The following is a 13,399-nucleotide window of genomic DNA, read 5'->3' as shown; positions in this document are numbered from 1 at the left end:
CAACCTAATGTACTTTTCAATTGTGACTCTATTGGGGTTATTTATGCTGCCATTTGCTCCCAGTGCCCTGGATTTTATATAGGAAAAACTATATGTAGATTTAAAGAGAGAAGCTACGAACATATCAGGGATATGAAAAACAAAAATATTAACAATGCCCTTTACAAACATGTGCAAATGTTCCCTACACATAATTTCAGTTTTTTTGTTTTAGAAAGGGTTAAAAAAGACCTTCGGGGGGGGGGCCCTGGGCAGACATTGTTGAGTTCAGAAAGCTTTTTTGGCAGATAAGGTTGAATGCCCAGATTTCACCTGGGCTGAATGACACTTGTAGTATAGCTAGTTTTTTAAGGCTGCATTCACCACATTGTGTTTAGCAACTTATTTGCTTACTAGGAGATTAATTGATTGAATAATTTTTTATTTTAATTGTATTTTATTGCTGGAGACATGGGCATGGGGCCAATTAATGTTTTTTAAATTTGTGTTTTTTGTATGTTTGTATAATTTATTCTGAAGAAGTCTTGCGATACAAGCTGACGGAAGCACTAAATAAACCTTATTTGATGGGACTTGGTTTCATGTCTGGGACACTTTCTTGATACAAGGCATTTTTTATTTGAGTTTGGTATTCACCTGGTTATGGATCTGTGGATACCTTATATGCCAGGCATAGACTGCATCTCAATAAACTGTAGTAGATGGAGAATAGAGATAGGGATTCAAGATGATCTGTTTAGGACAATGTGTTACTGCTCTGGATTCTCTTGGTGAGGAACCTCTGTGGACGTTCCACCTGTTGCATATGCTTGGTCAGGTTCATGTTGAAGGGAGCACTGTATGCAATGATGGGTCTGATAAGGGCTGAGTAAGGAGTACTATAACTTCTTTGGTCCTGGATGCCATACCCTTATTTATAAATTGGGCAACACAGAATGATTTTCTTACTGCCTTGGCTACATGTTGGTCAGAGTCTAGATTACGGTCTGCATGTGTTCCCACATCCCTAACTACCTGCTCAACTCTTAAGGGTGTATTTTTATGGAGAAATTAACCTGGGTGGACATTTTCCCAAAAGACACTATAATGCACTTCTTGGCATTGAGTTTAAGTCTGTGGTTTTGGAACTAGTCATTTGTCTGTGTTAGACCATTTTACACGATGTTAGTATCATGGAGGAATCTATAACACTTCCCAATTTGCAGTCATTTGCAAAGTTGTTTAGCCTGAGGCCCTTGACAATAGCCTTGGCCTCCAAGTAGTAGATGTCAAACAGAAGTTGGCCAAGCGTGAAGCCCTGAGGTACTGCTCTTGGTAGAGGTGGTCCCAACAATTCTGACTTCTTGGGTCCTATCTGTGAGCCAGCTGACAATCTGGCAAGTTATGTAGGGAATTATGCCTAGTTCAGTGAATTTGTCCACAATACCTGACTGGGGTATTGTATTGAATGCCTTAGTCAGGTCTAGACACTATTTTCCCCTCAGCCATTGCCTTGATGATACACTCAAAGAAGTTTATCAGGTTAAGTAGACATGAACTTCCCTTGACAAAAACAAACTGGAATGGGTCCTGCATCTGTAGATTACCAATGTCTTTGTTGATCATTTCCATGACCATTCACTCCATGGCTTTGCATATTAGATTAGACTAATTAGCCTAATGGGTCTGTAGTTTCCAGGGTCAGTTGATGGTCCACCTTTCTGAAAAGGGATAACTGTTGCAGTCCTCCATTCATACAGTACATAGCACGTTTTTTGCCTGTAGCTGAAAAGTAACTCAAGTGGTCCTGATAAGTCATATTGCAAGCTATTTAGCAGGCAACCCAAGATATTGTCTGGGCCCATTGAGGCTTTGTTTTTGGCCTTAGTGAGTGCACCATGACCTGCTTCCTGCTAATAGTTGGGGTGGTTATGCTAGTAGGGATTTCAATGGTGGAGGCAAGGGGGTGTGGGGGGTCTTGAAGTTAGAGTTGAATTTGCGGTCAGCAGATTTTCTATGTCACTCTGCTCAATGAAGGTGGTACCACTTACATTCAGTTCAGCACAATGTTATGTGCTACTTTTAAGTTTTTTTCGGACATAGCTGTAGATGGCCTTGTGCTTTTTTTAGTCTGAGAGTCTATTCTGACCTTGTAATTGGCCTTGTTGCATTTTATTAGTCCTCTTAGTTTAATGTTTAGTTTAATTAGGGAGCTCTTGTCAGTATGAGAGTTGCTTTTCCTGTTTTTGGCCATGACTTTTTTCCTTTTATATACTCTTTTGAGGTTAGGACGCCACCAATGTGATTTGTTTTTGGTTTTGTTTTGGATTTACGTCTGGTAGTTACAGTAGCTTCTCTGCAGCCATTGACATAGTTTCTGTGAACAAGTCCGCATAGGTTGCTGAGAACTTAGAATTCAGAGCGGCATTGAATTTTGACAAACTGTCACTTAATATGATGTAGTTTGCTTTACAATAGTTCTTAAATGTTACAGGTTTCACTGAGTTTTCCAAGCTGATTTTTATTTTGAAGGAGACAGCTTTGTGACATGACTTTAACTGTGAGGACATGACATGATGATGTTGCAGTACTCTCCCATATTGGTGAGTACTAGGTCTAGTATGTTTGAACCTCTGGTTGGAGGGTGCACTATCTGGTCAAGGGTATTTGTGTTAATGAAGTCCAGGAAATGTAGTGCCTGCAAGTTAGAAGCAGCATATGTTTTCCAGTCTATATAGTGGTAGTTGAAGTCTCCCATGAATAGAATTTTTGGTTGAATGCTGAGTGCATCCTGTAGGTCTGGGTACAGTAATGGGATTCATGCTTAATGGCTACAATCCAATTTATTATGAAGCGCTTTTCGTCCAGCAAATTACTTGAACTTCATCAGATACAACACATACAGATAATGACATTTAAATAGTAAACTCATAAATTTTAATAAAGACATTATAGAACACGTCATTAATTTAAATTCATGATTTGGATAATTTTGAATATGCTTGGCTAATGCATTGTCTTGTTTTAATCTATTTATACTATATGTATGTTCATATATCCTATCTCTAAGCCTATGTGTCATCTTACCGACATAAAAACAGGGACAATATTGATACTTGGTGAGGTAGACTACCATTTTAGAATTACAGTTGTACTTCATATTGCTCATCAATTCCTTGTTATTAATCAATACTGATGACCCAACCAAAATATATCTACAATATGGACAAAAAAACACATTATTGCATACCTCTCCGGTTAGTATCCAGCCTATATGTACATTCAAACAAGTTTTTAAAGTTTTTATCCCTTCTAGTAGTAAATTACAGTGTAATACCAAGATTTTCCACTAATTCTTTATCTTCCATAATGCTATTCCAATTCTTACATACAACGTTCCTTATAAAGTAATAATCTACATTGAACATTAACACAAAACTGGAAGAGAAAGTTGAAGGGGCATGTGTTCTAGTTCTAAACATAGGCGTTACAACTGGAGATTCACATCCATGATTACTAAAATTCTCTATTATGACTTCACTTTTAGACATATCTTTACCAAGTATAGGTGTATACATACCATTCAAGCTTTTTATAATGACTTCATTTATAATGTTATCCAGAAAACTATTTGGATATGCTCTTTTAATAAACATTTGTTTTAATAACTGGCATTCGGTATGGAAATCCTCCTCTTTTGAAACCATTCTTGACACTCTCACTAATTGTCCCTTTACCACCGATTTCTTTTGGTGGTTGGGGTGAGCACTTGAAATGTATTTGAATAGGAAGGTTTCCTATATATTTTTGCCTCATACTTTTTATCAATATTATTTTTGACTAATAATACATCCAAAAATGAAATTTAATTTTCATCAAAATTATATGTGAATTCCAGAAAATGTGTACTTTGATTGAAATAGTCAACTAAATGTTGAGCTTGTTCTTTCCTGCCATTTAATAATATAAATATATCATCCAAAAAACATGTAAAATATACAATTTGTGATCTAATTTCATCAATATTAAGCACAAAGGAGCTTCCCCAGTAGTTCATGACTAAGTTTGCAAAACTAGAACCACATGGGGACCCCATGGCAACTCTTCTGTTTTGGTGGTAGAGGTTGTTTTTAAAGTATATATAGTTATGTGATAACACAATATCTAATAATTCTTCCACCAAACATATATCTGATAGAGGAGCGCCTTTATTCCTAAGGTTAAGCGTAACCCATTCAATACCTTGTTCTTTTGGTATTGAAGTATAAAGGTTATTTACATCTACTGCCAGTAAGTTGTGTTGTTCACTAAACTCTACTTCATTAATTTTTTTCTAAAAATAACCAAGAGTCTTTACATATTACAGTTTCTGTTAATACGTATTTCTTAAGAATTGAGTCCACCACCTTTGCACAAGCATAAGTTGCGGAGTTCCTGCCATCTACAATAGGTCTAAATGGAGGGTCAACCAAATTCTTGTGAATTTTAGGCACTCAAAATATTGTTGGAGCTATAGGTGCTGACATAATCATATAATTATACAAGTCAACATCAATTTTCCTTACAATAAATAAATCGTTAATATATATTTTTATTCTTTGACTGGCCAGATTATATTCATTCAAGGAAGCTTTAGAGTAAGAATCAGAGGATAACAATAGTTATATCTTATTCTCATAGTCAACTGGGTCCATAAATACCAGACCACCACCTTTATCTGGTTTCATAATACGGACCCTAGTTGCTTTTAATAAGTTAATATAATCTTGCTCGTCCTTTGTCTGGTTCCAATTTGTTATCATATGATATATTTATATTATTCAATGGTGGTAAAGAACAAACTCAACATTTAGTTGACTATTTCAAAGTACAGATTTTCTGGAATTCACATATAATTTTGATGAAAATCAAATTTCATTTTTGGATGAGCGACAAGAATGGTTTCAAAAGAGGAGGATTTCTATAACGAATGCCAGTTATTAAAACAAATGTTTATTAAAAGAGCATATCCAAATAGTTTTTTGGATAACATTATAAATGAAGTAATTATAAAAAGATTGAATGGTATGAATACACCTATACTTGGTAAAGATATGTCTGAAAATGAAGTCATAATAGAGAATTTTAGTAGTCATGGATGTGACTCTCTCCAGTTGTAACACCTATGTTTAGAACTAGAACAAATGCTCCTTCTACTTTCTCTTCCAGTTTTGTGTTAACATTCAATGTAGATTATTACTATATAAGTAACATTGTATGTAAGAATTGAAATATCCATATGGAAGATAAAGAATTAGTGGAAAAGCTTGGTATTACACCAAAATTTACTACTAGAAGGGATAACAACTTTAAAAACGTATTTGAATATACACATAGGCCGGATACTAACCAGAGAGGTATGCAACAATGTGGTTTTTGTCCATATTGTAGATACATTTTGGTTGGGTCATCAGTATTGGTTAATAACAAGGAATTAATAAGCAATATGAAGTACAACTGTAACTCTAAAATGGTAGCCTACCTCGCCAAGTGTCAGTATTGTCCCTGTTTTTATGTCGGTAAGACAACACTTAGAGATAGGATATATGAACATACATATAGTATAAATAGATTAAAACAAGACAATGCATTAGCCAAGCATATTCAAGATTATCCAAATCATGAATTTAAATTTTGGATTTTAGATCAAGTGGAAAAGAGTTTGAGAGGGGGGACCACTTGAGATAGAATTAGAAAGACTTGAATTAATATGGCAAGTTCAGCTATATGCATATAATAATCCCAGATTAAATGACATGTGCTCTATAATGTCTTTATTAAAACTTAAGAGTTTACTTAGATGAACACATTTATATGTAAATAAGATATTAGTTAATTTTGGTTAATTTTGGCTGCTTTATATTGATTATAACAACCTTAAAAACATTTTTAATACCTTTGATTTTTATAATGGTATTAACTATGAATTTAATTATTTATTTATGTGTATATATAATTAATATAATTTATATACATATGTTAAATGTTTTTCATATGTTTTATAAGAAAGTAACATGAGAATTAATTCATGATTTATTTGGTCAGTCTTTAACCTATTTTATATACAAAAAATGATACAAAACAATATAAAAATATTTTATAAATGATTTTAGTTAAGTATGCATCAAAGAATTTTAAAAGAAATTCATCAATTTCTCTTTAAATATGCGACTCAGAGTAACATGTGACTTAAGAATTTACTATTTAAATGTCATTATCTGTAGGTGTTGTATCTGATGAAGTTCAAGTAATTTGCTGGACGAAAAATGATTCATAATAGATTGGATTGTAGCCATTAAGCACCATTGCCACGGTCCATTATTGTTTTTGAAGTTTTTAACTTTGTTTTTTGTATACAGTTATGGGATTCTTGGGGTGTAGCTAGTGACCTATAACTTGCTAGAGTATAATAAGGTACTTTATCTGTGGTGATTTGCACATGGATGAACTCCAAGCATCATCCTGTTTAACCAATCCAGAGGTATACTTGTTAACTGATGTAGATAAAGGTATCTACACCTTTGGTCCTTGTCTGTGTGGCTGATGGCCTAAATGTGTGGAAGGCACTGAAGTCTTGCACTGCCGGTGTACTTTCTATGCCTTTAAACCATGTCTCAGTAACAGTACAAGCGTATACATACTCCACAGTAAGGACAGCTTGTAAGATATGGAGTTTCTTGTTAAAATTCGTAGCATTGATCAGTAACACTTTAGGTGCCTTTGGGGTTTATTTGCTAAGTCAATAGTTTTGTCAATTTGGCATTGCCTTAAAAGGGCTCTAAAGGGGTGGATAAAGCTTTAGCTAATATCCAGAAACCCAGAGGGATATGTGCAGACCACCACTGGCAAAGCAAAATGGTGCATTAACCATGTCATCCCATGCTGACAAATATTGAAATCCCCTGTAATGACACCATAAACTAAGCCAATTGTTAAGGTCAGTCGTTTTTTGTTCATACTGTGGTGAGGGTCGAATGCTTCTCAATGCAAGGTACATGCCTGTCTGTGACACATATTCAGAGAGATCCATGATGTCTGTCTTCATACAGTCTGGTAAAGTGTGTCTCAGGTCATTTACAGTCACATGGACTAAGACAGAATCATACTGGTACCTGTGGTGCATTCACTTGAGTGTGTGTGTAACCTGGCAGATCCTGGCTCCAGATAAGCGACTAACCATTATTGCTCTCTTGTCCAGTCTGGTAAGTGGGGCATCCATGTGTGTGTCATATAATGGAGTCTTGGGTAGTGTATTTGTTTATCTTATGGGCTTCATTCTTGAGGGCCCATTGAGTTTAGCACTGTTTGTTGTGTGCTTTAGAGATTGTTGAGGTTATTTGTTGCCTTTTGTAAGCTTAGGAGGTCTTTGAGATTTGGGAAGATTGCTTTTTAGTGCCTCAGCATAAGATGGTCTATGTGTGTGGTGGACACTATGTGTGGTGAATGTAGTCTCTGTGTGTGTGCTCTTGACAACCTTGTTTGTAAGCAAGATATCTGCCTCCAAGGAAATTGTGCATATACATCTCTTGCATACCGTGTTAGTTTCTTTAAAGATTAAAAGGTTATCTGTGAACATGTTACAACTGCTACATTGTGTCAGGAAGCCCATACCTGCCAAGATAGCAATGGAGACAAATGGAAATTGCATATCCATGCTGTCTGGACATGTATTATGGTACGCTATCATGGTTTTTGGACTGGGTTATACAGAGGTCTCCTAAGGTGGTATCTAGGGTTCGGGACTAGAGTTAGATAGTACTAAGATATGGTATTAGTGCTGTTAGTTGTGCAAGCAAACTGCTCTAATCTTAACTCCACACAATGCTTAAGTAAGTTACAGGTTACACTCTTAAAGCTAGTTATATAGGTAAAGTTTGCTACCCAAGCACGTGCATCTGTACAAGGCACTGCCAGGCACCACGTCTTCCATTCCCTAGATGAGCATAGCTTTTACAACTTGCCATGATTCTCACTCAATCTTTATAGAACAGCAGTCACCAAATGCAAAAATAAAATATATCCAGACAAACGTGTAGTGTTGTGTAAATTGGTGTATCATCCATAGAACTTGCTCATGCAGTTTAAGCAGGCTGACACCTAACTTAAAGCCTAGTGAGACAATGAAAAATATATGAGTTGAGCATTAGCGAGGTATAACATGTTATCACATTGCACATAATGTGCAACTTTTAATTGTCTGCAATAGATGCATGACAGCAGAAGGAGCATTCCAAAAAATGTGTGGTATAACTGATCCATTCTTAGTCTGCCTGTAACTGCTACAGCTCAGTTAAAGAACCAATACTACTTTCTAGCTATCCATCTCTTAGAGAGCTCTGACAGAGAGAGAGAGAGAGAGAGAGAGAGAACTTTGGAGCTGAATGGAGAGGTTTATATGTAGTAAATGCAGTATAAATAAGTGCAAATTAACCAAAATAATTTTTATTGTTAAATTTGCACTAGTGAAAGGAACAGAAAAGAAAAATTGGAATATTTATTGGAAATATATGCCAGGTATTTATTGTTTAGTTTTTCTTTTTTAAAACTTTATTGATGTGTAAATTAGTCTTGAGAGAGAATAAGATAGATTTGTTATGCTGACAGGCTCAGTTAGATATGAAAGCATGCTGTTACTCATGGGGTCTGGAAGAAGAACATGCCTAGTCACAGAGCTAAAGCGCTCACACTGGGAGTGCATTTTGTAAATACATTAACATTCTACATAGTGTATATATTTGAAGTTACAGCTTTTTTGATTTCACAGTTTGAAAAAGTATAGGAAAAATTGCTGCTAAGCAAAGTGAGAACAGGAGAGAAGAAATATAAAGGGAAAAGACACATCTACAAGCCAGAGGTCATGGAGTTAATTCCCTTAACGGAGGGATATTATTAGTAAAGCAAAAAGGCAGTCTGATAACTTAAAAATTATATATTGGAATGTGAATGGGTTGACAGATCATGTGAAATGCATGGAAGTTCAGGCCCTTCTAAGGAAGATAAAAACTCATATTGTACTGCTTCAAAAGACAAATTTAGAGCAGATGGAGTATAGTATTGAGGAGTATGATCAGATATTCGATCATAGCCAGCATATCATGTGTTCAAGACATGGATGCTAAGAAATTCACCTGGAAGCAAACCTCAAGATGAGAATCTTCCAACCACATCAAAAAAACATAATAAAGGATTAAGATGGGTAACTCAATCATAGTTCCTTGTACTGCATGTTAATTTAGCTGTTCCATGTACTACCAGTTTCAGGAGGAAAAAAATAGTACAAGCATGAATCGTTTTACTGGCTTTCAAAGACCAGGTATCAGACAGACAGCAGATAGAGCATCTTTAAAAGCTGTTAGTTCATTTTGCTACATTTTTTTGGCAGAGTGAAGTTTTAACAGCTTTTAAAAGCTCTTTTTGTCATCTGCCACTGTTCTTTGAAAGTCAGCTTTGCCCACTGTTAATCTGTAGTGTGAGACTCAATCTTAATACTGTTTAGGGGTGAGTAACAATTTTTGTAAAACACCCCTAAACCTTGTTAAGATTGGTTCTCACACTAGGGATGTTCTTAAAAAGCTTATATTTTTAACCAATACTTAAATAGCAATCAATCCACATACTTAATCATTCAATTAATTATCATAAGAAACATTAGAAACATTAAAAACATTACAAATATTAAAGAATCCCCCAAATGTAGCCATAATATTAAAATACACAATAAAATGTTATAAAATAATTTGCAGACACTGTTTGATTTTTAGCAATGGTTTTATACTAACATCCATATTTATTCCTGTTTTTTATAAGCATTTAAATGTGTAATCCACCTGTATTCTGCTAACACTGTTTTAGGTTTCACATCACCTCCCCATACACTAGATATTATTTTTTGTATGACTCTAGAATTAAAAATATGATTGCTTCCCATTTCATTAACATGCTTAGCCAAATCATTTATAAGTACATTCCTACTAATATCTGATAGATGCTCAGTAATTATTTCTGTCAATTTTCTATTACTTTGCCTACATAAAAACTCATACATGCATTATATATAGCGTCATACACTATATTCTCTGTAGTGCAAGTAGCAAAGACATCAAATTCAAACTAATTACTTGTCACTGGGTATACAACCATGGTTTGCTCAAAATATATCTGCAAAAAAGATCAGTTGTATCATGGATGTGTACCCTTCTTTATAGTTCATAAATAATATTTATTTTGTTTTAAATCTCTATAGCATAACTGTTGTTTCAAATTCTTGCATCTTTTATATACGGATTTTGATTCAACCCTCTCCAAATGTTTCATTTCTGAAAGTGCACTTAATATGAACCAATTATTTTTAATTATTTATACCTAATTTGTTCTCCTATTAAACTGTACTAAATAGCATACCTCATTCATATTATCATTCTGTTTCATAATACTTTGATTTCTATCAGAAAATTATAGTGTAACCCTATCTCATCCCTCATTATAAACTTCCGGCTTCACTTTCTCAAACTATTTTCATATGCTCTATTTCTGAACTCAGCAGCCATGCTACTGATCTCTTTTTTAAATTCAATATCATTCATGATGATACTACTAGCCTTTAAAAATTGCTCTTTAACCATCCCTTTATACCTTTTTTATCTATATATACAGTATGTGTGTGTGTGTGTGTGTGTGTGTGTGTATGTATGTATTGAATGCATGCTATTACTATTTGCCCACACCTATTTTTTTATATCTTAGTTTTCAGACCACTAACCTCTTTTTTAATTATTATATCTAGAAAATGTTGTTCTGTCTTTGCATAATTTAATTTAAAGTTAAAAAGTCTGTACTGTTATTTAATTATTTACCAAACTCTCCCGAATCCTCATTTATGTAATTCCAAATCAAAAACACATCATCCACAAGGATTTTAATAAAACACCACATATAGTATATAGTCCTCCCAGAGATGGACCAAAGGAATTCAATTACTGGGTAAACTGGTCTTCTTTTACAACGGGATGCTTATGTGTATACGGGGCTGTAATATCATCACAAAGAATATTTATGTGGATACAGGAAAAAGAAAAATATTGTATAATTGTACCAGGTATCTTAAGGCATCTGTTAGAACATTTTGGTTGGTTGTTTTAGCTCAGTTAAAGGAAATGTCATTAGAATGCATCTTTCATTCAGTAAGACATCAGATGTGGTTAAGAACAGACTTAATTTATATCAGTGAAGAGCTTGTTTCTTTGATTAAAACATTACCACTAGTTACCTTTGATCACGATGCCCAAAATCTGCAGCTGTTCTGTGGGGATTACTATAAAGGTAGCAAACTCTGGAGACTCCTAGTTCATTATCTGAGGCTAACCATTGCTGCAGCATGGGATAAAGCAAAGTTATAGGAATTCAGGTAACTCTGCAAATGAAACACTCAATACTACAAAATCCACACAGATAATACTGTCCGAAACAAAAGGTCTGTGACAAAATGATAAAAAATGCATGAGACTATTGAGACAAATAAAGGGGTTACAAAGAACAAAGAACAAAAAGGACTTAGATGATAATAAAGTAGGGAGTCTGGATTGCGGCAAAAAGAAGGTTTGGTGATTTCTTATGATGTATGACTTTGGGATGGCAACAACAAGAATACTGTATTTTGGTTATCACACAAGATTACAAAATTACTTAGCACAGTAGTTAAGGCAATAAAAAAGTAGAAAGAAGTGTTGCATGAGTAAGGGACCCTTAATTAACTGTTTTGGCTAGAAACTCTAAGATCATTTTGGAGGTTTTCTTCCTTATTATAGGGCTGATAGATGGGATTTATGTCGGTTTATTAAAAAAACAAAACAGATTGCCAAACCTATATGGTCAAGACCATATGGTCAACAATGCAGTTAATCAAAAAATTGACATAAAGCCATACAGCACCTGCCAACAGCACAATATTTTTGCAGAGGGACAAGCCCCACCCCTACCCCCACCCCCCGCTAATTATTTATACCAAATCAGAGATCGTACTACAGTGGGGGAAAAGGCAAATTCCCTGATCTCCACTGTATGGATACCTTAGTCAGAAAGGATTGATGAACCAAATTGTCGACCATATGGTCTCGAAGAAATGGTTTTCGACAATTTGATTGTTTGATAAACTGGCATAGATCCAATAGATGGCCAGGCATTATTGACTCAGTCTATATTTCCAGTTTTCTTAAGGAAAAAAGGAAAAGTTGAATTGATTTTTTTTTATTTTTATTATTTTAGATGAATGCCAATTTGTAGATGATAGTCACGTGTTTTTAGTTAAAGAGCTGTTTAAATTTTGTATTCTAAATGTTGTCTTTTGATCTGAGGAACTTTATTATTTGTATTAGACAAAAATCACTTATTTTCAATAAATTCCAGTGAAAGACTAAGTTTTTTATGCACTTAATCAGGACTGCTTTGTTCACTTTTTGGTGAAACCGAAAAATAATAATACAAACAAGTAAAATTTACCCAACATAAAACCCAACCCACCCAACACATAACCATAATCCCATACAAAAACATCCTAAAAAAACACACCTAGAATTCTGCATTATTGCCAACCACACATACTGGCATTTGCTATTATTCCATTTTGTTCAAATTTAACTCTGGCAAAGCCATTCAATATTAAATATAAATAGCATGTTGGCATCCCAGTACCCAAGTGGAGTGTTTATGGGAGTTAATCTTAAAAATTTCCATCAAACCACATTGAGGGTGCTCTCCTGCTAACAGTTTCCCTGTAGATGAGTTTTGCTCTTGTATTCTTCTAATTTGTCTTTCACTGTTATATATGTTAGCTGCAAGTAATTATAATGTGCCATTTGCAGAGTGACAATCTCCATTCATACTGAGTGGGGTTACTGTTATATATCTAGTATCACTATGTTTTTTCTTCTTCTTTTACATAATACTTTTCATTAATCCTAATATCTAATAACATTCTGATATCTTATTACTTATGTGTGATAATATGCATTTTTGTATGGCTGGAACACAGAGGTCTTGTATATAGTTCTGTTATCATATTGTGGGTGACTGTTAAAAGGTTCTGAAATCCTGTTTCTGTTTAAAAGGTGTCATGTTCTGCTATTCTGAAGGCTACAATGATGAACCAAACTAAGACTGGTTGTGTAAGACAAACTGAAGAATAAAATGTCAACAGACATTTTAATAAACATGTAATGTTCTCATCTGTAAAGAATTTAGAACTTCATTAGAACAAATCGCTAATAAAATCCAAACCTTAAAAAGATGTGTGATTGAGCTGCAAACAAATCAAATGAATTATTGACATACATATCTAATGACCAGATATGTTAAAATAAATGCTTTAGAGCTGAAACAGTAAAAG

Source organism: Protopterus annectens, chromosome 2.part0 (assembly GCF_019279795.1).
Source record: "Protopterus annectens isolate FY-2018-M chromosome 2.part0, PAN1.0, whole genome shotgun sequence".
Taxonomy (NCBI): domain Eukaryota; kingdom Metazoa; phylum Chordata; order Ceratodontiformes; family Protopteridae; genus Protopterus; species Protopterus annectens.
Note: the sequence above shows the minus strand (reverse complement) of the source record.